The sequence below is a fragment of the Petaurus breviceps genome, unplaced genomic scaffold, assembly GCF_028583685.1.
Source record: "Petaurus breviceps papuanus isolate PSGF00001 unplaced genomic scaffold, PetGlider_PUasm1.0 77, whole genome shotgun sequence".
Classification (NCBI taxonomy): domain Eukaryota; kingdom Metazoa; phylum Chordata; class Mammalia; order Diprotodontia; family Petauridae; genus Petaurus; species Petaurus breviceps.
The window spans coordinates 11,484,378-11,512,034 of NW_027186492.1; the positions used below are offsets into that span (position 1 = coordinate 11,484,378).

The window sequence follows — 27,657 nt, forward strand, 5'->3', positions numbered from 1 at the left end:
TGAGTTTTTTCTAATAGTAACAGACCTTTAGGGATAACATAGTCTTCTATTCCTCTCAACAATAACTTCACATCAGTTCTTGCAGAAACTTAAACCTAGGGACAATATCTATCCTCAGGAAATATGCATTCTCTTCAGACTTAAATGAAACGGAAGATTGAGAGGTTGTATAACCTTACACAGAGTCAGAAATTTAGTAAAAAATCAGGGAGCTGTTTAAATAATATTTTAAGAAGTCCTTCTGATAGTCCAATAGCTGAAGCTAAGTGCCGGTGTTTGGAAGGAAGGAAGGACAAGGCTGGAACAGGAGAGAGACCAAGAAGTTAATGTGAAGATCTAAGTCTCTAGAGGTGTCCTGGTCATAAAGAAATGTTCTTGGCTGGAAAGCACAAATCACAATAATCCTACTATTTTTCAAATAGTGGCTATAAAAATTTATTGGAACCATTCAAAAGAACACATCTGCAGAAACTGAAAATAATTTGAAAAACGGAAAGCCCAACATGAACCTGAGAGAGAGATAATGGACAAGGTCCCAGCTTTCCATATGTAGGTAAACAGCACCACCTGCAGGCCTAAAAGCATACAGGCAGGCTTATACATTTAGATACATGTCTATTTTCCCAATTTAATCTATACTATTTTTCAAGTGTGATCCTAAGAATTGATTAAATAGACACACACACACACGTAGGAGCATTTTAATTGAAGAAATCTTTGTTTAAGACTACATGTGAATCAAAAAGTTTAGATGAAAAGTCATTTCCTTGCCATGTTTCATATGGCTGTGCTGTTATCTCTATTTGCTTTGTCTCAAATGAATGAACAATACCAGTTTCCATTTGGTTTACAGCTACAAAACTGCTCAGGAAAGTCACAATTATCAGAGAAGAAATTAACCTGAAATGGAAATCTATGCAAATCCAACTGAGCTGATTAAGTCACTATGGCCCAGTTAGCCTAAAGCAGGAATTCTTAAACTTTGTTGTGTCATGGACACTTTTGGCAGTCTGCTGAAGTCTAGTTTGATCCCTTTTCAGAGTATTCTTTTTAACAAAAGCTGAATTTAAAAATCTAGTAAATGCTGAATTTCAGTTAGCATTTAGTGGAAATAAATAAAGCACGTTTTCCCTCAACCAGCTTCACCAATCCCCGGAAATTTCTCCACAGATTCTCTGAGGCCTGTGGACTCCAATTTAAGAACCCCCATTTTATAGTATCTCGAGACCCAGTTCTGCATATCATGGAAACTAGAAGAAAAATCACATTTATTCACTCACCTCCTCTCTGTATTTCTTCTAGGACTGAAGTTCTTAACATAGGGGTTTGAGAACTTTTAAAAATATAGATATTTTATAATTCTGTTTCAATATACTTTAGGTTTCTTTTGTAATTCTGGATATTTTAATTGATGCATTTTAAAATATCATTCTGAGAAGGAGTCCATAGGCTTTACTAGACTGTCAAAGGGGCTTGTCACACATACACACACACATTAAAAGCCCCTGCTCAAGGTAAAGTTTTCATATATTGAGTAAAAAAAGCATTAACAGCAGTTCCATAGGAAACTTGTTTCCTGTCTTTCATAAAACATCCTCCTCTTCCAATTTACAGCCCAATTACCCTTTTTTTCTCTTAAATTTCCTCCCATTGTTACTAGGTCTAAACATATACAAGTTCATGCAGAAGTAACAATTATGGTCCTCTTTTTCTTTATCATTACCTGCATTTCCATAATCGTTTGAGTTACTGTTCCCCTTTTTGTCCTCCCAAATTCCTGAATATTCCAAGTTCACAGATGCATAAAACTGAATTCAATTATTTAAGTATGGTTACCACCTGTTCCTCCTACCAAAAAGTCAGGAATTTTGCAAGTTCATATCAGATTTTATATTCATCATTGCAGACATACACCTGGCCAAAAACCTAAGTCATAATAAGATTTAAAAAGAAGGAATCAAAGTCCATTCCTGTATTATGATTTAAATACAAAGTCTTGTTACCCTTAAAAACCAATGGAGAACACTCGTCCATCATCGGGGTGTGAGAGTTTTGAAGAGTAAAAGTTTAAGAGCGGTAATTTGCCAAATTTCTTCTCCCAAAGCTTAAGTAGAAATTTCTTCTCCCAAAGTAAAACTGAAATTTATTGAACTTTAGACTTTTACAGTTATGTCTATATGCAAAATAACTGATTAAAAAGAAGACAATTTGGTCAAGCAGTAAATTATTTTGAAAGTAATGCATTGAATTTAGGAAAACAAATGATTAGTAGTAGCTTATAGTTAAGCTCCTTGAGGGCAGAATCTATATGTAAATATACACGAGGCAGAGGTTGCTAAAATTTGTGTTGTTTTTGTTGAGTCTTTTCTGTTGTGTCTGACTCTTTGTAACCCCATTTGGGATTTTCTTTGCAATGATACTAGAATGGTTTCCCATTTCCTTCTCCAGTTCATTTTACAGATGAGGAAACTGAGACAAACAGGGTTAAGTGATTTGCGCAGCTAATAAGCACCTGTCTGAGATTTGAAGACAGGAACATGAGTCTTCCTGATTCCAAGCTCAGGGCTCTATCCACTGTGCTACCTAGCTGCAAAATATTTGCTACTCATAAAATAACCTTTCAACCAAATTCAATATTTATCTTTTCAAAACCAGTTTGTAATTTAAAATATTGTCAGTCTTCAGTCAATGTATCTGATAAGGCAACATATGAAAGGTTTACTATCATTTAGTGATTGTAAAATTAGCTTGACCTATAAGATTTAGATTGGTCACATTTTATGGTAATCTCTCTTAAAGTTAACACCATATATCACAGACAGCAAAAATAAATTAGGGGGTGGGGGTGGGGTGAGATGGACAAAGTGCATTTATAGAGTGAGGGATAATGCCCCTTTAGTTTTCTCCTTGGTACTGCATCTCAAATGTATGACTTTTTCACAAAATTTTATTTGTCATACCTTTTTCCTACTTTTATTGGGAGGAATGGGGGGCATTGTTCCAAGAGGAATATTTGATCATTCACAAGAGGAACCTGAGAAATTAAATATACTATTTCCCGCAAATCTCAACAACAAAATCATTCAAAATCAATCTGAACAAAGTAGAAAATTTAAATGATACAGTCTCTCTTTAGTAAAAATGTGAATGCCTCTCTTTCTTCCATGTCTTAGAATAAAGGAAGGGTCAAGTCCTACCAATCTAACAGTACATTTTGTTAACACAGTCTATATTCTCTTGCCATTCCTACAGCCCCCTCATCTGGTCATTGCTGGTATCATTCTAATTGTACCACTGCTATTCATTTCTATAACAGGGACAAAGAAAGGAAAGAAGTTGAAAACGGGGAAATAGGGGAAAGGAGTGGAAATGAGCATTTATGTGGTGCTGACTGTATGCCAGGCATTGTGCTAAAAGTTTTGCAAATATTATCTAATTTAACATATAAACACAAAGATGGGCATATAGACATATCTTTATCTCTGAAGATAAAGATAGACCAATGTGATTTTACGTAATTCCCACTGAGCATGTGGCCTTTCAAATTTAGATGTATAGCCCAGTATGAGAGATATGTTTTAAATATATATTGTGAATATGTGTGTATTTATACGTGTGTGCGATTTACAAGTGGAAGAGATCTTAAAAAATAATCTAGTTCAGGCACTTCATTTTATAGAAGAATAAGTAGATGTATCTAAATGTGGCCTATTACATAAGCCTCACAAAGGCCTATGTCATATTCTTAGAAGTTGAATTGAATAGTGGTCTACAAGAATTTCTGCTCACGTATATATAAACATATATACACACAAATACACATATACATACATATATACATTTATATATATATATAAATATATTTTTGTTCTTGTTCAGTTGTTTTTCATTCATGTTCAACTCTTTGTGATCCCATTTGGGATTTTCTTGGCAAAGACACTGGAAAGATTTGCCATTTTTTTTCCAGCTTATTTTACAGTTGAGGAAACTGAGGCCAACAGGATCAAGTGACTTGCCCATGGTCACACAGCTAGTAAGTGTTTGAGGCCACATTTCAACTCAGGAAGATGAGTCTTCCTGACTCCAAGCCTTGTACTCTATCCACCCCCCATGCCACCTAACTACACCTATAATTGTAAATGTGTGTGTATGTGTGCGTGTGTGTGTAAAATACACATACAAAAAGGCAAAGTGAGAATAGTCTGGAAATACATTTATACTTATTTATCTAGAGATTTTAAGTTTACTATAATCTAACCCAAGCATTTAAATACATATTATATGCAAGGAACTGTTCTAGGCACTAGGAAGACAAAAGCTAAAATGAAATACTATACCTGCCTTCAAGTAACTTACATTCTATTGATGGGATACATCCTATAAACAGATACTACATTCATGACAATTTAAATGGAGAGAGAACACTAACAACTATCAGAAAAAGCCTTGCATAGAAGCTGACACATGACCTGAGCCTTGAAGCAAGCTAGAGGCTCCTAGAGATGGTAATGAAGAGGGGGTACATAGATTCTAGACAGCAGAAGTCTGTGTAAAATCATGAAAGTGGGAGATGATTCCCCGTCTCAGGGAATAGCAAGTATTCCACTTGGGCTGCTATATGGAGTGAGAGAAGAATAAGGAAGAAATAAGACCAGAAGGTGTAAGAGTAAGATTTTCTACACTGATAATCTGCTAAAAATATCTTCCCATCTCATAGTATACTACATTTGTGCTTACCATGTTCCATCTTACACTATAGTATTTTCTGATATCTATAAATTTGAGTTCTGGTGGAATCCTCTCCAACATTTTCATCCTCTCTCTGTCTCTCTCTCTCTCTCTTTATATATATGTATAAATGTATATGCACACACACATGCACATGCATATACATATGTACTTGTATATATGTGTGTATTCATATACCTATTTACATATATGTTCATCACATTATATCGTATTACATATGTACATGTGTGTTATATTCCCAACTCTGGTCTAGATTGTAACAAGGGGTATTTGGTACATATTCGCCAGCACAATAGAAATAGTATTATATCATACAGTTAACACGTTATTTTTTTTATCATCATATAGTTAACATTAATATAGACTTTTAAGGTTTGCAATATGCCTTCCACGTATGATCTCATTTGACCCTCATAGCAACCCTGTGAGGTAGGTGCTATTACTATCAACATTTTGCAGATGAGGAAAATGAGGCTGTTCAGAGTTATACAGCTAGTAAGCTGGATAAGATCTAAGGCAGGATTTGAATTCAAATCTTGCTGCCTTGGAGTCCAGCATTCTGGGTTCAAATGGCACCTCTGAAACTAGCTGTGAGCATGGCAAGTTAGAACCTCTCTGAACCTTGATTTCCTCATTTATAAATTAGTGGTAATAATGAAGCACTCATTTCACAGGGTTGTTGTGTGGCCTAAAGGAGATAATGAATGTAAAGTGCTTTACAACCTCCAAAACACTATGTAAATGTCAGCTATTATTAGTTAATGGCCATCATGAACAAATAAATTTTCTATCCTTATCTTTCTTATTGTCCCACTATGTCTGTTCTCTACCTTTTTCTCTTCTACAACTTCCCTTGTCCTTCCCCTATATTCTTCCCTTCCACAATAGCAATCCAACAATTCACTTTAAACAAATATTTTAAGCACCTATTATATGCAAGTTTAGATGGGCCAGGAATAAAGACATGGAAACAACATAGTCCCTTCTTCATTAAATGTTCACGCATACACTTTTCCTAAGATACTGCTGCTCTAAGCCCATTAAACAACACTATAAATTACCCTCTGAGGATAATAAAAAAATACTGCCTATAGGACTGATTTTAAATCCTCCTACAGCTTCCTTATGAAACACTATTATTTGCTAGATGGTCTAAAATTTGTTTCCATTCTGCTGGTTGGAGCCAATCTAAAAAGATCAAGAACAAATTCTAGTCATCAGAGGAGAGAGAGATTGCTTACAAAGGCCATACCTGATTTCTGCCAACAAGCAAGATTCCTTCCACTTTCTTTTTTTTTTTTTTTTTAATAAGCAATCGGGGTTAAGTAACTTGCTCAAGGTTACATGGCCAATTATTTCTGGGTGTGGTGCTGAGTGTCTGAGCCCGGGATTTGATGCAGGTCATTCCAACACTGGAGCCAGTGCTCTTACTTGCTGGGCCACCTGGCCGCCCCTAATTCCTTCCACTTTCAAATGGCAGGCAGTTGAGGACAATCTCTTCAATTCCCATGGGTTGATTCTCTAAATCCAACCTTTCTCCTGAATACTAGTCCCATACATCCAAATGTCCACAGGTATCTCCCACAGAATGTCCTGTAGGCATCTACAACTCACTATGTCCAAAATGGAAACCATCACTTAAGTCTTCCCTTCTCTATACACTTCCTTATTTCTGTTGATGGCACCAGTATCATTTCACATACGCAGACTTGTAACCTTGAAGTCATCTCCAACTCTCCCTTCTCTTCACCTCATATATCCCATAGCTGTCAATATCATAATAAGTCTATCTATATATTATCTCCCACACCCATCCCCTTTTTTCTCCTTACAAGGCCCTCATTTAAACCTTCTAGAAAAGGTCCTCTTAACCTAAGGCTCCTGGATAGATTTCAGAGGGTCCATGAACTTTGAAAGGAAGAAAATTCTTTATTTTCATTAATCTCTAATCAAAATCTAGCATTTCTTTCAATTATTTATAAAACAAACCCAACCCAATATCACTCAGAGAAGTGTTCTCCAAGCTTCCCTGGACCAAAGGGGTCCAAGACAAAAATGGCTAAGATTGAACAGCCTTTTAATTGATAGCTCCAGTTATAAGCTGTCCTTTCTCCTATCCGTCTTCCACAAGGCTGTCAAAATAATCTTTCTGAATCCAAATCTGATCATATCATTCCCCTGATTCAGGCTATTCAGTGGTTCCCTATTTGTATAAAATGCAAATACTATACCTTAGCTTTGGCACTTAAAGATTTCCCAACATGGCTCCATCTTACTTTTCGAAACTTATTTCACATTACTCTTTTTTGCATGCTCTATGTGCTCGTTAAATTAATTGTTCAATTAAAATTGAATACTCAGTGACCGAAAAACTAAGCATTCCATCTCTATATCCATGCTTTACAAAGTCTTGCCTCCATCTGCCCTATGTGAGGAACACATTATCTTTTTACCTCTTTTCTTAGGAACTCTAATTTGCTTTAAGCCTCAGCCCCTGTGCCACCTGCTATGAGAAGTCCCTCCCTTCTCCCTAGCTGTTAGTACAGTACATTATCCCTCCTGGGTTACCCTGTATTTATTTTTTTTATTTTACTGTTGTATTACTCACCCTTCTACCACTCCCACCCCCAATATCACCACTCAGTAGAATGCAGGTTTCTCCAAAGCAGGGACTGGATTTAAGTTTGTTATTTTGACTTTGCCTTTGTATTCCCAGCTCCAAGAACAATGCCTCTCACAGAGCAGGCTCTTAATAAAGCTAAGTGGAACAGTGCATAGAGTTCCAGACCTGAATTCAGGAAGACTCATCTTCCTGAGTTCAGATCTGGTCTCAAACACTAGTCAGGTAACCCTATTTGCCTCAGTTTCCTCATCTGTAAAATGAGCTGGAGCAGAAAATGTCAAACCACTCCAGGATCTTTTCAAAGAAAACTCCAAATGGAGTCATGAAGAGTCAAACATGACCAAAACGACCAAGCATCAACAACAATAAATTCTTATTGAAAGGAAGTAAATTGGACGATGAATGAAGATATTGAATTTTGCTTTTAAGCTTTGCAAAGTATCAAATTCTCTGAAGAAAGCACACTGAAAAATGGCAGTGCTTTGTGCACACAAATGTATACCAGCTTGTGAAAAGGTCACTAAGGGCTTTGTTCCTTAACTTGTTCATGCAAAGATTAAATATGTAGACAGTATTTGTGGTGCAATCACATAGAGGAGCCTGGAAACTAGCCTCCTGACAAAAGAAATAAAGGATGCTCATTTCTTTTATTCTCCTTCCTGTGTAGGTCAGATGGGGAAAAAAATCTGGGCTAGTCAGTCTCTCTCTACCTTCCCCCCCCCCCCCCCCCCCCTCCCTCTCTCTCCCTCTCTCTCTCCCTCTCTCACTGTATATATCTGTCTCTGTCTCTCTCATACACACAATATTTCTAATATCCTTTTAAAAAAAGATAATACTATGTATGGTCCATGAGTATTCAAGAAATTAGAGAACTTGAAAATACCTTTCTTATATATCATAGGACAGATTTAGAAGTGGAAGGGACCTATTTTGGAGATCCCATGAATCAGGTAGGTTATACAGTGAATAGAGAGACTGACTTATGGAAGTTAGGAAGACCTTTGTTCAAATCCTACCCTCAAGTACTTATTGCCTTTGTGACTTTGAGCAAATGACTTCATCTTTCTGAAATTCTGTTTCCTTATCCATAAAATGGGGATAATAATAGCACGTAATTCCCAAGACTGATGGGAAGATAAAATGAGGTAGCAGACATAAAACACTTTGCAAATCTTTAAGTGCTATATAAATGCTGCTAGCTATGATTATTGTTACCATTAGTTATTATTATATAGTCCAACTCCCTCATTTTATGAGTGGAGAAACTGAGGGCTAGAGGCGTTAAATGATTTGTTTAAAGTCTCTTAGTGGCAAAGCAATGCTTTCAACTCGAGTCTTCTAACTCCAAATGCCGATCATTTAGTCCAACCTCCTTGTTTTACAGATGAGGAAACGGACACTCAGGAAGAGATTTAGCAAAAAATACATCTCTCGTGTATAAAATTCCAAGGAGCCTCTGCCACTGGCCAGCTTTGAACTTAGAAGTTCCCCTGATTCTTTGTTGCTCAGTTTCCTTATCTATAAAATAAGGGGGGTAGAATACATAGCCTGCAAGGTCCCTTCTAACTCTGAATCTATGGTCCTTTTATCCTTCCAATTCTATCATCCTAAATATCTATATCTCAGGTGAAAAGAACAAATTATTCAAATGGGACTAAAGAAGGAAAGGAATGGGTAATGAGTTACTAGGAAAAAAGGGGGGGAAAGAACACTATATTATAGAAAGATCAACAGCAAAAGAGGTCATACAGGACCTGTATAAATTCAACATGGTGACTACTGACAGTTGACGAATGGATAATATTAATTATAGATGGAGTTTTTTATTTTTAATCTCTGAAAAAATAAATGGGTATGATATCTCTCATTTTCCTCTATGCATTTTTGTTTTGCTTTGTTTCAGCATTGTATCATTATTTTTACACTCAAAATTGAAATATTGAGGGAAAAATCCTCCTGTCAAGACAGGATCACTTGAGAGCAATGTTACTAAGAAGTAGTATTTTCTCCTAATCTTACAGTCTTGACAGTTAAAATATAGTTAACCTAGCTTTCAGATGGAGATCTGATGGGCTTTTTCATTTCTGCTTTTTTAAACCATCTTCTTTTAATCAGGCAGAGTTCTATTCTTTAAAGGAATTTGTGATGAGCCCATATGCTTAAAAATAGATGGACAGTTTTGTAGCAGGCATTGAGCATTGTACAGTTTATTTCTAATTTACTAAGATCAAGCTCAGAAAGGGAGCTATGTGCTGAAATGAGGATATTCTGAAGGGTTCTCCCATCCAAGAATGATAGTAAGAAAACTCTTTGTTTAATCCCATAGGGATCTGCTTTTATTTTCTTTGGACATTCCAGCAGACATCTCAGACGGCTTGCTTTTTTCATACTTCTGTTTGCTTGTTTGTTCTTACCCAGTAATATAAAAACTCACCTTTCTCAAAGAACAGAGCGGGTCAAAGAAATATAAATGAGAACCTGGACACATGATTTAGATCAATCAATCTATATATGTGTGTGTATACATACATATATACACACACAGATATTTCTTGAAAACTTTTGTTATTATATCACAGTCTTCTTTAAAGGAAAGAAAAAAAATTGTCCTCCCTCCTCTCCTCCAGACTGAGTTCTCATTTGTAAGAAAGAAAAACAATTAAGCAAAAACATTCAGATACAGTAAATACATCTGACAAAATCTACAGTAGAGATAAGGAACCTGTGGCCTCGTGCAGCCCTTTGCCTGAATCCAAATTTCAAAAAGCAAATCCCCTTAAAACTTGGACTCAATGAAAAGCCCACACCCAAGGACTTAGAAGGCTACATGTGACCTCAAGGCCATAGATTCCCCACCCCTAGTCCACAGTATTCTCTTCTTGTAATACCCTGCTTCATCAGGCTAAATAGGGAAGAATAACATACTGTTTCTTAATGTGTATTTAATTAATATCTCTGGTCTTTACATCATAGTCATTTTCCATTTTTGTGACAAAGAAAAGCGTTTAAGTAAAAAATATCCCATATAGGAAAGTACCATTCTTAGTTACATTAACTGTTTTTCAAGATCCAGAGATCACATAAACTCTAAAATGAGATTTTTACATTTCTTGAGGGCAGGGACTGAACATTCATCAACTCAGCTTTCCTAAAGAATTTTGCACATAACCATCATTCAATAAGTATTTGTTGAATTGAAATGAAAATAATTCATAGGGCAGTATTTTAATATCTCAAAAAGCCATTTTTTCCTTTTATTCAATAAGATATGGTGGAGTAAAATGAATGCTGGATGATCAATCAAAAGCCCTAGTTCTGAGTTCTACTTTTCCACATTTATGATTTGTGTGACCCTGAGCAAGTTATTTAATCTTTCTCTGAATATCTGTTTCCTCCCTTGCAAAATGAAGAGATTGGACAAGATGATCTCTAAGATTTTAGATAGTTCTATGATTCTGTGGACACCCAACAACCTTATAAACTAGTAGAAGACATGAGAAAAATCAATGATGACAATGATGATGATGATGATGATGATGATGATGGTGGTGGTGGTGGTGGTGATGATTGTGATGGTGGTGATGATGGTCATGATGATAATGATGATGGTGATAGCATGTATAGAGGGTGCTTCAAGGTTTGCTTTAGATATGTTAATTCATTTGATCCTCACAACAACCCTTTGAGGTAAATTCTATCATTATTGCCATTTTGCAGGTGAGGAAACTGAGGCACAAAGAGGTTAAGTAACTTGTCAATTGTTGTACAGTTGAGTGTCTAAAGCAGGATTTGAATTCAGATCTTCCTGAATCCAAGCCTTGAGCTCTAGCTACTATGCCACCTAGATGCTATTGTTTTCTACTGACCTCCAGGTCACACACCCCACCTTGCTGAATTATATTAGTACAGGGTTCAGAGTTTTCTATTCCACTCCTACCCACTACAAAATTTTGAGAACTTCAGCATTCATATTGGCAACCCCTGCATATCTGTCAACCCTTCAGCTCTGATGATCTCTTCCACTCCACTTAAACCTAATAACAAGATGGATAAATTGTCGACTTTGATATGTCTTAAAATTGTACCATGTGCAAAATTTGTTATTAAATAACAATCTGATCCTTCTATCTCTCCCACTCACACTAAACATACTCTGTTTTCTTATTATTACATTTGATCCATTTAAAACAACCCTGTTCATTCAACTCACTAATCCATTTCCCCTATGTTTACCTCCATAGCCTGGACTATTGTTTCTATTACCTTAAAATTTCTTGCCCCCTTCACCTTCTGGCTAAATCCATCATTCTGTGTCACTATCCATGGAATGGGGTGGTTGAGCAGAACCACATTGTCTTAACGTTGGAAGGGAACTAATCCATGTCATGGGAATAGGGGCTGGACCTATGATTTAAATGGCATAGGGAAATGTCAGAGGAAATTACCCCAGATGAGGATATCACCTCTAGTAATGACCATTGGCACTTTTCTCTGCAATTTAGAGGGTCTTAGAGAGCTACCAACATCACTGAAAAATTAAACTTGTTCAGTCATATAGACAATACTTGTGAGAAAGGGAATTCAAATTCAGGTCTTTTTGGATCTGAGGCCAGCTCTCTGTCTGCAATGGAATACTGCTTCTCTGTTCTAATTCAATCCATCCCCAAATAAGACCTCACCATGTGGGCCACATTTTTCTGGATGTACTCCTAATCTCCAACAACCTTTTAAAATTATGCTATTCAGAACTGAAAAGGATACTCCTCTTCTAGTCTGAGTAGAGGAGGTACAGAGGAACTATCATCTCCCTAGTTCTAAATCGACGTATCCACTAATGGAGATTGTGACATTTTAACAGATAGAATACCAAGCCTTAAGTTAGGAACACTCGTCTTCCTGAGTTCACATCTGGCCTCCTACACGTACTAGCTTTAGGACCCTGGGAAAGTCACTTAATCCTGTTTGCTTTAGTTTCCTCACCTGTAAAAGGAGCTGGAGACAAGGTCACAAAGAGTTGAACAATGATGTCTACTCACTGAGGGTGAGCCTTCTATATGCAACAATGATCCCATCTGTTCCTACACCTTCTAGAACAGGGCTGGGGAACCTATGGCTTCAAGGCCATATGTGGCCTTCTAGGTCCTTAGGTACAGCCTTTTGACTGAGGTCAAGTTTTGCAGAACAAATAATTTTATTAAGGGGATTTGTTTTGGGAAGTTTGGATTCACTCAAAGGGACACACTTGAGAACCTAGAAGGCCACATGTGACCTCAAGGCCACAGGTTTCCCACTCCTGTTCTAGAATCTTTACTTAAGTTAGCCTTTTTCCTAACTCATCTTCAGCCTCTCCATCTCCATCTTTAAAATGAGAGAATTTGCCTCGATGGCCTTTTAGGTTGCTTTTAGCTATAAATCTATGATCTTTTGACACTATCTGTTATCCTGTAACTGCCTCCATCTTTGACTCTAAGGGATAATTGACATGATAAATTCAAAGAAATAGGCAAAGATTTCTTTGAAAGGATGCAGAATGAGGAAAGTGGAAACCGAAGAAGAGTGAGTACAGTTACTATAACCACATAAATGAAGACAACTTCAAGTGGCTACTCGATTCCAATCAAAAACATTGGATGAGATATTGATTTATGCTCAGTTTTTGCCAGACTGTTTTCCACTTTTCTAATTTTTTTCCAAATAACGAATTCTTATCCCCAAAACTCGTTTTTATGCTTGTCAAATACAAGGTTACTGTATTTATTTGCTGCTTTAAATTGTATGTCTGTGTTCCACTAACCTACCTTTCTATTTCTTAAGCCAGTACCAGATAGCTGTGTTACTTCCTTAAGTACTAACTCATAAAGAGAACACATATCCTTACTTTAAAAAATGAAAAAAACTGCCAAAATTCAAGATTGGATATGAAAAATCACAATCATCCTTTTATGCTATTTTGCTTAGTTATTTAAATAACGGAGTGATTGTATATCATGGTGGAATCTACTATGAATAAGTTGGGGTCTCTCCTTTTCAAGGATAATATACTTTGCTGGTTTTCCCATTATCTCTCTACTGTTTCTTTTCTGTCTCCTCTACTGACTCCTCCTCTTCTACTTGACCCTGGAGCCCTGAGTTTCTGATTAGTAAGAAGCCATCATTTCCAGCTCTACACAGACCCACGACACTGCTCTAGGAGGGTGTGCTTTCTTTTAAAGAACCAGTGGAATTCACTGAAGCTCTCATAATTTTCCTACCATGCTCTTGAGCTCTAGAAATTCTCACTTTTACTTCAGACCAGGTGCTTCACCTCTGCCCTGAGAAACACTGGGTTTCTGAATGGTGAGATCTCATGATTTCCAGTCCAATGCAGACCCACCATGCTGCCACTCTCCAGCAATCTTCATGCCATACTACCTCACGACACCCTCCCTTTCCCAATCCATGCTTTACACCTAGAGTTTTAGAAATAAGCAATTATATTATCATTACCATTCTGAGAAATGATGCTTCAATCAATTGCTCAACACCCCTGTGATTTCCCAACCTGCCTAACAACCAGTCCCCTGTATGTACTAGAATGTAAGCTCTTGCAGAGTGTTGCTTTTAAAATTTGTATCCCTAGCACTTAGTACCTGGAACATAGTAAGTACTTTATAAATGCTTTTTCATTCATTCATTCATTGAAGAGGGAAGAAATGGTATAGAGGAAGAAGAAAAGGAAGAGGAGGAAGAGGAGGAGGAGGAAGAGGATCAAAGAGAACAAAAGGAGAAATTAAGTTACTCGAGAAGGTAGACAGATTCTGGTATCACAAAGGCTCAAGTATTGAAGTTCTAGGGTTAGATATTATCTCTGCCCTTTAGTCAGAATGGCAGGGCTTCAGGAAATGAAAAGCTTCCAACAAAATGATCAGATAATATAGGGAATGAGGCTGTCAAATGGACAGAGACAAGGAAAGGAAGTGAAGGGATTGGAACTACATGATCTTTCTATTTTGAAACAGTGGGATGCTTTTCTGAATTATGCATTAAGCAGTAAGAGTGAGTGTGGGGTAATCCCTCCAGCGCTTCTGACTCCCCCAAACTGCACCAATATGAGTAAGCTGCCTTCTTATCCTTAACTTCCCTCTGCTATGCCAACCCCTTTCTCTTATTGGCAAGTTCTTTCCCAGATCCCCATTTTAGGGAGAATCCAGGTCAGTTTTGTTTTATTCCCCTCCAGGATGTGAGTCTCACTCTCGAGATTTTACCACTATGCCTCAGGGCAGTTCTCCCTTTTTCCTTCTTCAGCCTCCTTCTATGCATTGTCTTCCCTAATAGGAATGTAAGTTCCTAAAGGCCAGGGACTATCTTTGTGCTCCTATCCAAATCCTCAATCTGGCACCCAGTAAGTGCTTAATAAAGGAGAAAGGAAGGGAATAAGCATTTATAGAACACTTACTATGTGGCAGATGCTATGCTCACAACAAATAGGTACTGCTATTAACTCCATTTTAGAGTGGAAGAAACTGAGGCAAACAGAGGTGAAGTGACTTGCCCAGGTCACACAGGCAATAAATGTCCAAGAACAAATTGGAACTTGGGTCCTCCTGACTGGAGGCTCAGCATTCTAATCACCGAACCACTAAGCTGAATGAATAAAAGCACGTTGCCTTCCTGCTTGCCTGCCTGCCTGCCTACCTGCCTAAGGTCAAATCCTGGGTTTGTGACATACTTCTTGTGTGATCTTGGTCAAATCACTTAACTTCTTGGGACTCTCATTTCCTCATCTATAGAATGAGGGGACTGAAGCAGGTGATGTTCAAGGGTCCCATATACTATGATTGTGCAGACTGAGTATGCTTTTGTGTTTATAAGAGGCAATGTATTTAATTCCTAAGGCAAAACAAGAAAAATATGAGGGAAATTTCACCAGTCTAAGGATAATAAAGTCAATAGAAGAGTGGGGGAAGAAATAGGACTACTCTTCCCTTAAGGAATTCTGCAATAGAGGATGTTTAAAACATGCATCAGGAGCCAAAGGCAATAGCAGAGTGAAGACCAGATGACCTGTACCAATGCCTGGGTCCCTAATAAGACTCTTGATGCAATGACTGCATAATACAAGCTCTCATTTTTGTCTCTTGTTATGGGAATGGGAATCTAAGATCTCCCCTGCCCCCTTGCCCTTTGATAGGCTTAAGTGACTCTGAAAACCTTCCCATATTTGAAAATATACTCTGTCCCCTAATAGGCTGAATGTGGTCACCTGGAGCCTGTGGCAGGAGGCTTGGTTTTCAGGAATGCCCACACCTTGTTGCTTTGTGATTGGGCAGTGGGTCAAGAGGGTTGTAACATTCTCTGAGCCAGGAGAAGGCTATATATACCCTGATGTGAGGCTTTGCTTTGGAGCCTCACTTTGAGAAGAGCTGTATGATTTGACCAGACAAGACTCTGGGCAGCCGTTGAGCCTCCCAGCTTTGAAAACCCAGATGTTGGTGCTTCCCTCTCTGGTAACTGACTAGGTATGGATGTAATGGTCAGACAGCTGGAAGCCTGTCTGCTGATCTGTTTTGCTGTCTGCTTGTAACTTCTGCTTGTAACTTGTTTGTATTCTCTGAAGTTCGGGGTACTGACCTTTTCCCCCTGAACTAGGTAAATGACATATGTTTGATTAAAGTAAGCTTGTTAACCCATTTTGAGTTGCTTTCCTTTAGAAAAGTAGATCTAACAACCCGTGCTAGCAGCCATCCTAGGGATGCTGGGGTGCTTGCTGCTACATCTCTACAGCCTTGGAGCCTGAAACCATGCCTTGCCGTAGGAGCTGCTTCATATGTGTGTTTCTTCTTAAACTTATTGAATGTCTTTATCTCAGCCTTGCAAATAAGCTCAAAGTTTTGGGGTTTGGTTTTTTTTTTCTGTTCCCACTAGAAGTTGTCAGTATGCCTTGACTTCAAGAGAAACACAGCTAACAATATTAAGGAACTCAATCTTCTCTGAAATACATCACTCTGGTTACTGACTCTCCTCTGATTAGCCTGCTAGGTGGCGTACTATATCTAGAGTCAAGAAGACCTGAATTCAAATCTAGCCTCAGACACTTAATACTTTACATGACTCCCAAGTAAGTTGTTTGACTTAATTGTGTGCCTCTGTTTCCTCAACTGAAAAATGGGTATAATAATGGCACTAACCTCCCAAGGTTGTTTTTAGGCTCAAATGAGATAAATATTTGAAAAATGTTTCACAAACCTTAAACACTATATAAAGCACTACCTAAGATGATGAGGAAGAGGAGGAGAAGGATGATACTGTTGCTACTGCTGCTGCTGATCTTTTGGAAAGACTCCACTTTACAAAATCTTATTTAGTTTCCAAATTTAGTCATACCTAGGAGAGGTCTCTTTCTTCGTCAATTCTTAAACCACCATTGTCCCTAATCACAGATGCTAGGGGTAATAACCCATGGACTTTGACCTTTTACTTCATTCTATGCTTCATTTTTCTCATTCTTTCTTATTTGTCTTTCCCTTCCTTGTCCACTCCTATTTAAAATTTTTTCTCTCTATCATCTCAGTTTCTGCCCTTCTATATCCCTTCTTTTCCTTCTCATTTCTGTCCTCTCCCTTTCCTTCACCTCTCCTTTACCTTCCATTGAAGGTTGTCCCACCCCCACCTTATGGCTAATTAATCACAGTCTGTAGGCAAGATTGCCTACTGTTCCAATGAGGGGTTGGTTCTTTTACAATGAAATAGAAAGTTGAAAATGTTATTATGGTCATATGTTTATGGTGGCCCTGAATATTTTCATGATTAGCAAGTTCTCCTTGTAAATCAACACTAAATTTTAAATAACTGGAAAATTGATGCAAATAAGTAGATGGAAATTGTTGTAGAATGTGAAGGTCATTAAAAGAGATTAGCATCCCATTTGCAGATTTAATGGCACCAAGTGCATAAGAAAGCTACAGCCAATTTTTAATATGTAAAAGAAAAAAAATTCCTGTATCAGACCAGGAAAAAATGAAGGTCTTTGATCCTGGTCTTTCCACATGTCAAATGGCAGTTAATAAAGTTTTCCTCCAGGTTTTTACTATTACCAAAGAAAATGACCCCTTGCAGGAGGGAAAGGAAATTGAAGCAGAAGAAGAAAGAATTGGACTTAAGTGGATATTAGCTAGCATTGGGCAGATGATTGGTGACCTGGTATTGGAGAGAAATTGACGCTTGTCAAAAGAGCCACTCTTTTCCATGTGGTCTATAAAAGTAAGTTTTAAGTAAGCTTTTTTTTAAGTAAGCTGTACAATTGTGTTCCCATTGGGGGCAGCTAGGTGATGAAGTAGACAGAGCACTGAGTCTGGACTCAGGAGGCCGAGTTCAAATCTGACCTCACATACCTGACATTTACTAGTTATGTGATCCTGGGCAACTCACTTAACTCTGTCTCACCAAAAAAAATAATAATAATTTTAAAAAATAATTTTGTTCCCTTCCCAATTTTTTTTTTGGCATATTGTCTCCTTAGACTCACAGTCTGGAGAGGGAAGAGAGATTCCTTTATCCAGCCCAAAAAGGGAAAATGGCAATTTTCAAAAGCACATGATATGTTTAAAAGATAAATTCCTGGGCATTAAGTCCTTGGTTTTCTCCTTTTCTAAGCACAAATAAAACCCAAATTCTCAAGAACTGATATTCTCAGCTTTGGCGGTTACCTAATTGGTATTCCCACTTATGAGAGTTCAACATTCTTAAGTTTGAGTATTCAGACACTAGATGTAGAAGGAGAAGAAGATCTCAACAGAGTTACTGGGAGACAAACAAATAACACCTAAGTAGTCGCAAAAGTTGGAGAACTGGGGCCTTATCATGGGAGAACATGCTACCCTTCTCTCTACTACAGTCATGACTCACTCTGATATTTCAGGTTAGAGGTAAATGAGGAAAGTTTGTTCAATATTCTAAAAAAAAAAGTGCTATTACCTTCCAGGAAGAATGCAGAGAACTTTTTATTTCATCATGTGTTCATGGGATCCCATGGGCCCTCCACATCTCATGCATTTTCTGTTGAGGATTTAACAAAGCCTGTCTCATACTGTATGTTCAGCAACTTTGTGGGGAGTTAGGAATCCTGTTACTGACTTTGGCGAAAATCTATACTTGAGTAAAACCTAAATTTACTCTGGAAATTTCCCCAGAGTAAAACTCTGCGGTAGAGATATGAGTCAAGGGAAAAAACATGACTCTTAGGTTAGTGGAAGTTAACCCAAAGTCTATGGGGAAATCCTGCACCATGGGCACCATGTATACCTAAACCATTGACACCATTCTTTCTTCACTTCCATTTTAATTACTTTCCATTTTGCTATACATTTCCTCTTTTTCTAGAAATTGTGTGGCAAAAATCCTTTCTTTTAATCTCAAACCAAAAGTGACATAGTCTGGTCCCCTAGCCTTACAAATACTGGTCAGCTTCACAAATAAGTGCCAGATAGCATCTTATGAAACCTTTTGTGGTTAAACACTCAGTAAAGTCTGATAAAGTATGGCCAAGATTTAAATCAAATCTCTAGTTCAAGGTGGCCACAAAAAACCTTCTTGAGGTTGAATAATAAACCAGAAACCAAGAGTTTGAGTATTTTTTTTAGGTTTTAATCACTTACAAGGCAAGTCCTCAGGCTCTCTGTGATCCAGTTTCTTGAAGTATAAAATAGAGATAATACAAACCACTCCCAAAATTCTTAAGCAAACAATGAAAGAAACTGGGAAGGACATGAAATACTAAATATAGAATCATGTGTACCAATTAAGTTCAAAAGGCCTTGATCCTAGAGGTAGCTCACCTAGGTAAGGTTACATGTTCATTCAGGACAGTTCTTTCTTCTTTTTTTTTTTTTTGGACCTGATCTGTGATTGAACTGGTGTAGGGAACTCCCAGTGAGGAAATTTACTCTGCCAAAAACAATGGTCTGAAACTTCAAGTCTTAGAGAGTTGCCTAGACATTGAGCAATTTGTCCAGTCACACCGACAGTATATGACAATGGCACATACTCCTTAACTTCATCATTTCTGGTACGAGACTTGGGATGTTTCTAGGTATCTTTGCTTACAGTTGGAACTCCTTCTTATTCTTCACAGTGTTACTACCTGTTTGCTTCCTACTTAATCCTGGAGTCAGGAAGACTCATCTTTCTTAGTTCAAATCCAAATCTGGCCTCAGATACTTACTAGCTGTGTCATCCTGGACAAGTCACTTAAGCCTGTTTGCCTCAGTTTCCTCATTTGTAAAATGATCTGGAGGAGGAAATGGCATACTGCTCCAGTACCCAAATGGGGTTGCAAAGAGTCAGACATAAATGAAAAGCAACTGAACATCTTATCAAATATGGTAGAACAGCTCTGTAATCTCACCTACTATGAAGGCTAAGGTTTGCAGATATCCAGAGCTCAGGAATTCGTAGCTGCAAGGGGCTATGCCAATCAGGTGTCTGCACTAAGTTCAGCATTAATCTGGTTAACTCCCAGATCTAAAGGGCCATCATGCTGTCTAAGGTGGGATGAATTAGCCAAGGTCAAAAACAGAATGGGTCAGAGATTCAATGCCAAATAGTAATGGGATCAGGGTCATGAAAGGTCCTGTTCTTTCTGACTGGGGAAGATGGAGAGATCCATTCTTATAAAAAAATAAATCCAAAAAATACATATGCAAAATATACCAACAAATTAATGAATAACAGACAGATGATAGATGGATGGATAAATGGATGGATGGACAGACAGAAGAAGAATAACTCCTACCCAGTCTTCATGCCTCATCTGAAATGATACCTCCTTGAGGAAGCATTTCTCGATCTCCCAAAAGAAAGTTATCTTTCTTTCCTCATTACTTTCATAGCATTTCATTGGCACTCCTTTTGATTATACATTTTTAATCATAGCTATTTGTGAATATACCATATGTCCCCAACTAGACTATAAAATTCATCAAAGTAGAAATTAGGTCTTATTCATCTCAATATCTACCTCATGGGCTAACATAGTACTATTTGCAGTATATACTATTCAGTAAGTCAGGATCTCAGAGTTGGAAGTAATCTTGGGGGCTACCTAATTCAGCCTATATCCAGACATGAATTCCTTCTACGATATTTGTAAAAGTGTTAATTCAGTAATTTCTGAAGACCTTCCCGTAAGGGATGGGGGACCACTCTAACCCACCTACGTACCTACCTACGTACCCGCCTATTGCGCCTGCTTCTGTCCCACGAAGTCACGGAGAACAAGTCTCCCACATGACAGCCAATCAGGGACTTGGAGGCAGCTATCATGGTCCTTTTCCCCTAGCCCATGTCCCTAGTCTTCTCTTCTCAAGGCTATACATCCCCATCTCATCAACCCATCCTCATATGAAATGGTTTTCAATCTTCTCAGTACCCTGGTCTTTATTTTCTATGTGCTAGCTTGTCTATGTCCTTCCTAAAGTATGGCAGCAAGGACTGATACAATACTCTCGATACTACCTGGTCTAATGAAATCTGGGTGTGCGGTCTCTATCACAAAGTATCAAATTCAAGGTCTACAGGCCTCCCAGGTACAGACCACAGGCCAAAGAAGATTAAAGTGTACTTAGGTGATGTTTAACAAGAGAAATCAAGATACAATACAACATAGGAAATGTTAATTTGTTGTTTTCTAAGTCAATATACCACAGAGAGAAATTAGTTTCTATGTGAGTTTGATACTTCTGGCCTATAGCATGGCCCTGATCAGTCCCATTACTCAGTCCAAAATAGGAAATGAGGTCAGACTGGAAAGACATCATTGTCATAAGGCCATGTTGGATTTTAGAAGTTCTCCACCTCCCTTTCTAAAGTCTCAAAAACCATCCTTTAATAACATGTTCTAGGACTTTGCCAGTTATACAGGTCAAACTTACTGGCCTTTAGTTGACCGATTCTAGCCTCTTTCTCTCTCAGTTCTAATAGAATCTCTCTAGGACCTTTCAAAGGGTAACTAGTAATTACAAGGACTAATCTAGCAATCATTAATTTCTTACAGTTTTATTTGAACTTTTATTTAAATGTCTTGAGTTTAGACAATATATGAGGAAGTAAATATTGCAGTCTCATTTAATCAACTATACTTGTAAATGGTAAATGCATCTTCAGTTTTACATACACACATACATATATGCATACACAGAGTGAAAGAATGAATGGGAGAGGAAAGGAGATAGAGAGAGACAAAGGGAGAGGGGGGGTGGTGCTAAGGAAAGAGATAGATAGAGACACATTGACTTAAGTATCCTACCTCTGAAAGGACTATGTGACCCTAGGCAACTTTCTCAGTCAAAAGTCACTTTACTACTCAATGCCCAAGCAACCCCCAAGGATTGTAAATTGCAGAACAGTTGTAGAGAAAGTTTCCTCATCAGTACTTCCCGACACCCATGAAATCATTAGTCAAAACCAAATTAAAAAAAAAAAAAGATAAGAACCATGGCTTAGTGAACAAAGCATAGGGACTGGAGTTGGGAAGACTCATGACTAATGTTTCAATGCTGCTTTTGATATTTCATAGCTTTTCGGTAAGGATTACATATACACCTCTGAGAAAAGACCCAAAGTTGGGGAAGTTAGCTTTGAGCAAGGTCTCAAAAAAAGCTTGTAGAATTTATTTTCCATCTAGAACCTTTTTCAGAGAGTAGAAAAGGGGAAGATTTCTCCCTCCCCAAATGTTCTCTTGCAGCCCTAGAAAGTCACAACAACCTCTCAGTGCCTCACACAACTTCCAAGGCCTTTTCTACCAAGTCAGAGAAACTTCAGTGAGTCAAATGCGATGAAATCATAGGTCCTGCATTCCCAAATCTGTACAATAATAAAAGTGGACAGTCTATGAAGAAAAAGAAGGACTGGGATTTAAACTGGTGGTTTAATCAAAACATCAAAATATGAAGAGACAGAGTATCAGAAAGGTTAAGTAATTTGTTCATTCATATTATATGGCTCATTCTTATTAGTAATTTGTTCATTCATATTATATGGCTCATTCTTATTAGAACTGAGATACTTTCGGCACTTTTGACTCCCAGGCTACCTCATTTTTCTATCTGAAAAAAAAATCCTGGAATTCTATTGTCTAAAGATTATATAGAATTCACTGATATATTAAACATTATATTAATTGTGCTAAGCAAGTTAACTTCTCTTTTAGCTTTCATTCATCATAGAAGACTTTGTTCCTTAATGTAATTTATTTTCAAAGTACTGTAAAAACAAAGGTGCTATTGATTCTATTATAATCTTTATCAAACAAAAATGATGATGTCTCACAGTGCATATCAATAAACAAAATAATCTTTTGTTTTCATCTTGCTTCGTTGTAAATGGTATTCATTGAAATGTAAAGAGAATAGAATCATTTCTGTGTGAAATACATAGGCTCTTAATTCTCTCTAACCTACATGCAGTAACAAGATCCAGCCTCAAGATGGTGGTAAATTACCATTTCTGTCAGGCTTTGGTTTGCTAGAAGCCTCTGTATTGTCTTTGCCCCAAGGACTCAAAACTTCTCTCTGTATTAAGGAGGAAAGTATTTGCTTTAGGGTAATTAAGGTTCTTATTGACTAACCTTGAGCAATGTTCTTGGCATGAATAAGAAATACCAATCCAACAAATTAATTGGAAATTTGATTCAGGTTTTTTTTCATATTATAAGATATCAAAAGAGACCTTTGTAATTTTATGTAAAAGTCACATCTGTTGATTTAGAATCTTCCAACTGTGATCTTGGTCACAGTTTTCATCCACATGATGACCTTTATCATTTCCCTATTAATTTTTTAAATGTCTTAATTCCTCTCATTTGTTCTCCTGGCGGAGTTTATAATTAACAATAATGATAATAGATGCTAGAAAGTATGTAGTATTTTAATGTTTTGACCCTCACAATAACACAGTGTGATACTAATACTATTATTAACCTCATTTTGCAGATGAGGAAACTGAGACTAAGAGTGGTTCAGTGAATTGACCAGGACAATACAGCTAGTAACCATGTGAGTTGAAATTTGAACTCTAGTCCTCCTGATTCCAAGTTCAACACTCTACTCACTGTTTGTTAGTCAATAAACATTTATTAAGTACCTAGTATTTATGTCAAGTCCTGTGCTAAGCTCTAGGCATATCAAGAAAGGTAAAAGATAGTTCTTGTTGCAAGGAGTTCACAATTTAATGGGGGAAACAAGATGCAAATAACTAAGCATCAATTGACTATATATATAGAACAAATTAGAAATAATCAACAGAATTGATTATACAAATAATCAACAAGGTATTGGAATTAAGAGGGATAGGGAAATCCTTCCTGAGAAAGGTAGGATTTTAGTTGGGATTGGAAGGAAGCCAGAAGGCAGAGATGAAAATGAAGAGAATTTCAGGACAGACAAGGAAGGTGTCTGGAGTCAAGAGATGGAGTTACTTGAGTGAGGACCAACAAGTAGGTCACTGTCACTAGATCACAGAGCACATGGTGGTGTGTAAGGTGTAAGAAGATTTAAAAAGTGTGGGAGGGCTTGGGAAGGGAAGGAGAGGGTAGGAGAGGTTTTAAATGCCAAACAGAGGATCCTAGTCATTAGAGTTTTTCGAGTAGAGAGGTGAGATGATCACATTTATGCTTTAGGAAGCTGAGTAGAGGATGGACAGGAATGAGGAGAGACTTGTGGCAACAGACCAACCAGCAGGCTGTTGCAATGGTCCAGGTATGAGGTGATGAGGAGTGTGGTAGTGTCAGAGGAGAGATCTACATAACAGATGTTACTAAGATAAAATTGTTAACTCTTGGCTTCAAATTGGATGAGGGGAGGAGATGAGAGAGTAAAAAATTTTAAATAACACATGTTATAAGCCTGACGGACAGGGAAAATGATGGTGCTTTTGACAGTAATAGAGAAGTTTAGAAAAGGGAATTTAAGGGGTGGTAGAATTTAAAAATTAAAATTAAAAATTAAAAAGGGAATTTAAGGGAGGAGAGATAATGAGTTTGGTTTTAGAGATTTTGAGTTTAAGGTTTCTTTTTTTGTGAGGGGGGAAGGCAAGACAATTGGGTTAACTGACTTGCCCAAGGTCACACAGCTAGTTAAGGGTCAAGTATCTGAGGCCAGAATTGAACCCAAGTCCTCCTGACTCCAGGGCCAGTATTCTATTCACTGCCCCACCTCGCTGCCCTGAGTTTTAGATTTCTACAGGACATCCATTTCAAAATGTCCAATAGACAGGTGAAAATGTAAAACCAGAAGTCAGCAAAGTGGTTAGGGTTGGATAAGTAGATTTAAGAATCATCAGCATAGAAATGAACATTGAATCCACGGAAGCTGATGATATCACCAAGTGAAATAACGTAGAGGGACAAGAGAAGAGGTCCCAGGACAGAGCTTTGTGGGTCACCCACAGTTAGTAGGTATGAATTGGATGAAGGTCTAGTAAAGCAGTCAGATAGGCAGAAGCAGGAGAGAGCAGTGCCACCTAGTGGCCTAAATTATTTTCTACAGTCTCCAGGCTCCAAGCCAGAAAGCTCAAGCCATCTCTGATTTGCCCCCCTCCTTCGACCTTCCCATCTAATCAATCACAGCCTTGTCTAGTCTTCCTTTATGTTGTCTCCTGCATCTGTCTCTTTGTTCTTACTCCCACTGCCAGTGGATTACTTCAATCCTTTTTTTGCTTCAAATTTAGACTAATACAACAGTTTTCTAATTGTTCTCCTTGCCTCCAATCCATCTCCTGTGGCCCCCTTTGTGTGTGTAGGTCAGAATTTGCAGTTTCATTGGTGTGGAAATTCACTTCCCTGAGGTAGATTCATCATGTCATTTGTCCCTGACTTGAAATCTTAGAGAGCTGCCTGAGTTCACGGAGAGATAGATTTGTCCATGGTCACAAAGATAGTATGTGTCAGAGACAAGATTTAAACCCGAATCTTCTTGTTTGGATCAACTATGCCCCACAGCTTCATCTCTTAATCTTACTAATTGGCCACCTTTGTGTACAGGACAAAATTCAAAATCACTCATTTCTTCTTTCAACAAACATTTATAAACACGTTCAGGGCACTATACTGGTAAGCCATTCAATGAGTATTCACATTCCTACAAAACTTTCAAGGATTTTATAAACACCAGCTGTTGATGAATAATAATAATACAGCAGCAACAATAATGATGGCTAGTATTCTTACAGCTCATATTATCTTCCAGACACTGTGTCAAGCATTTTACACGTATTAATTCGAGATAACTATTCCTGTAACTATTGTTATTGGGAGGCATCATTAAGTGGATTTAGAGCCGGGCTTGAAGCCGAGAAGATCTGGGTCTAAATTCCACTTCTGACATGTTTCCTATATGATGCTGGACTGATCACTTAACTTCCCACTGCTCTAGCTAGGTGGTATCAAACTCAAATAGAAATGGATCCCTGGGGTAGCATATTGACTTAGAAAAATACAAATTAATATTATCTAGCTTTATCATATTTTTGTTTATTTTGTTAAACATTCCCCAATTGTACTTTAACCTGGTTCTCATTGCACTTGGAAGTGTTTCCAGTCTGCTATACTTCTGGTTTTAGCAACTCTTTAAAACTCTCAGTGGCAGAGAAGGAGCCGACTTTCATTGGTGGAGGGAGTTTTCTCACCTGGACTGTCACTAAAGCAATAAAGTCACAGGTCCAGTCTTTATTCCCCATTGTCATTATGAGTTGTTATGCAATCTCAAACAATCTTTCAAATATGTTCTGCAACTTTTCCTTTCAGGAAGTATTTGTTCCCATAAGACTTGTTACAGAATCATAGATTTAGAGTTTTAAGGGACCATGAAATTCAACTCTTTAATTTAACAGGTGAGGAAAATGAGGCCCAGGGATGTTAAGTGACTTGCCCAGGATCACTCAGATTGTAAGTCTCTGAGGTAGAAATTGAATTCAGGTCAGTCAAACTCTAAGGCCACCATATCATGCTTCCTCTATAGTGGACAGAGAGGAGGAGGAGGAGATCAGATTGTTAGAGAACAATCCATATTCTACATAGTCCTTTTCAAAAAACATTTATCCAAATTCTCTCAAGATGATCTGACTACAACTCTGAAAGACAAAAATCAGGGTGACATCCCATCCTGTAAGAAAAACCAAATCAGACCCACATGTACAAAAATATTTATAGCAGCTCTTTTTGTGGTGGCCAAGAGCTGGAAATTGAGGGGATGCCTATCAATTGGGAAATGGCTGAACAAGTTGTGATATATTGAATGCAATGGAATACTATTGTGCTATAAGAAATGATGAGCATGCAGACTTCAGAAAATCCTGGAAAGCCTTGTATGAACTGATGCTACATGAAATGAGCAGAACCAGGAGAAGACTTTACACAGTAATGGCCATAATGTGTGACAACTGACTTCGATAGATTTAGCCCTTCTCAGCAATTCAAGGACCTAAAACAATTCCAAAGGACTCATGATGAAGAATGCCATCCACATCCAGAGTAAGCACTATGGAGCCTGAATGAAGAGCAAAGCAGACTATTTTCTTTTTATTTGTTTTGTTTTTTTCCTTTCCCATCGTTCCTCCTTTTTGTTCTACTTCTTCTATGAAACATCACTTATGTGAAAGTATGTCTAATGGGAATGTATGTGTACAGCCCATATCGGATTGCATACCATCTTGGGGAAGGAGGGAGAAGACAGGGAGAAAATTTAAAACTTGTGGAAGTGAATGTCGAAAACTAAAAATAAATCAACTTTTAAAAAAAAGAAAATAATTAGATATAAAAAAGAAAAACAGGTCAGCCCAAAGTCAGAAATGGGCTACCTGAAATATAACAAAAATTCTAGAAAAAGATATATAGAGAAAATATTTTCCTTAATACCTGACACCACTGGAGTGCTTAAAACAAAACAAAAGGGGGAAAATATAAATATGTCTGGTATGAATTAACTTTCTTTGCTGCAAAACTTAGATGTCAGGTTTTCAATTAATCTAGGGTATTTTGAGTACTGTCGAGTAGTCATGACACCAGACTGTTAGAGAGAATGCTAATGAAGGGTGGAGTTGGTCTGAGAGCTTTGGAGAGGATACTCATGGTGCCAGACTCTTTGGGGACTGACTGTAGTTTGGGCCTGCACAACATATGGCCCCCAGGCTGCTTTGAGGTCTGCCAAAAGATTTCAGGCAGTCAGAAAAAAAAAATGTAGGGATGCCCCTACGCACTCTTCTGTTTGTAATGTGACCTGTGGCAACCAACCATCATCAGTCTGTCTTTACTCTAA

The 27,657-nt window shown here is 37.7% G+C and overlaps 1 protein-coding gene across 5 annotated transcripts in view; it reads right to left on the reverse strand.

The window, feature by feature from the left end:
• Positions 1-27,657, reverse strand: part of AKAP6 (A-kinase anchoring protein 6) — a 620,041-nt gene that overhangs the window by 332,660 nt on the left and 259,724 nt on the right. The gene's annotated exons all lie outside the window — the stretch shown is intronic.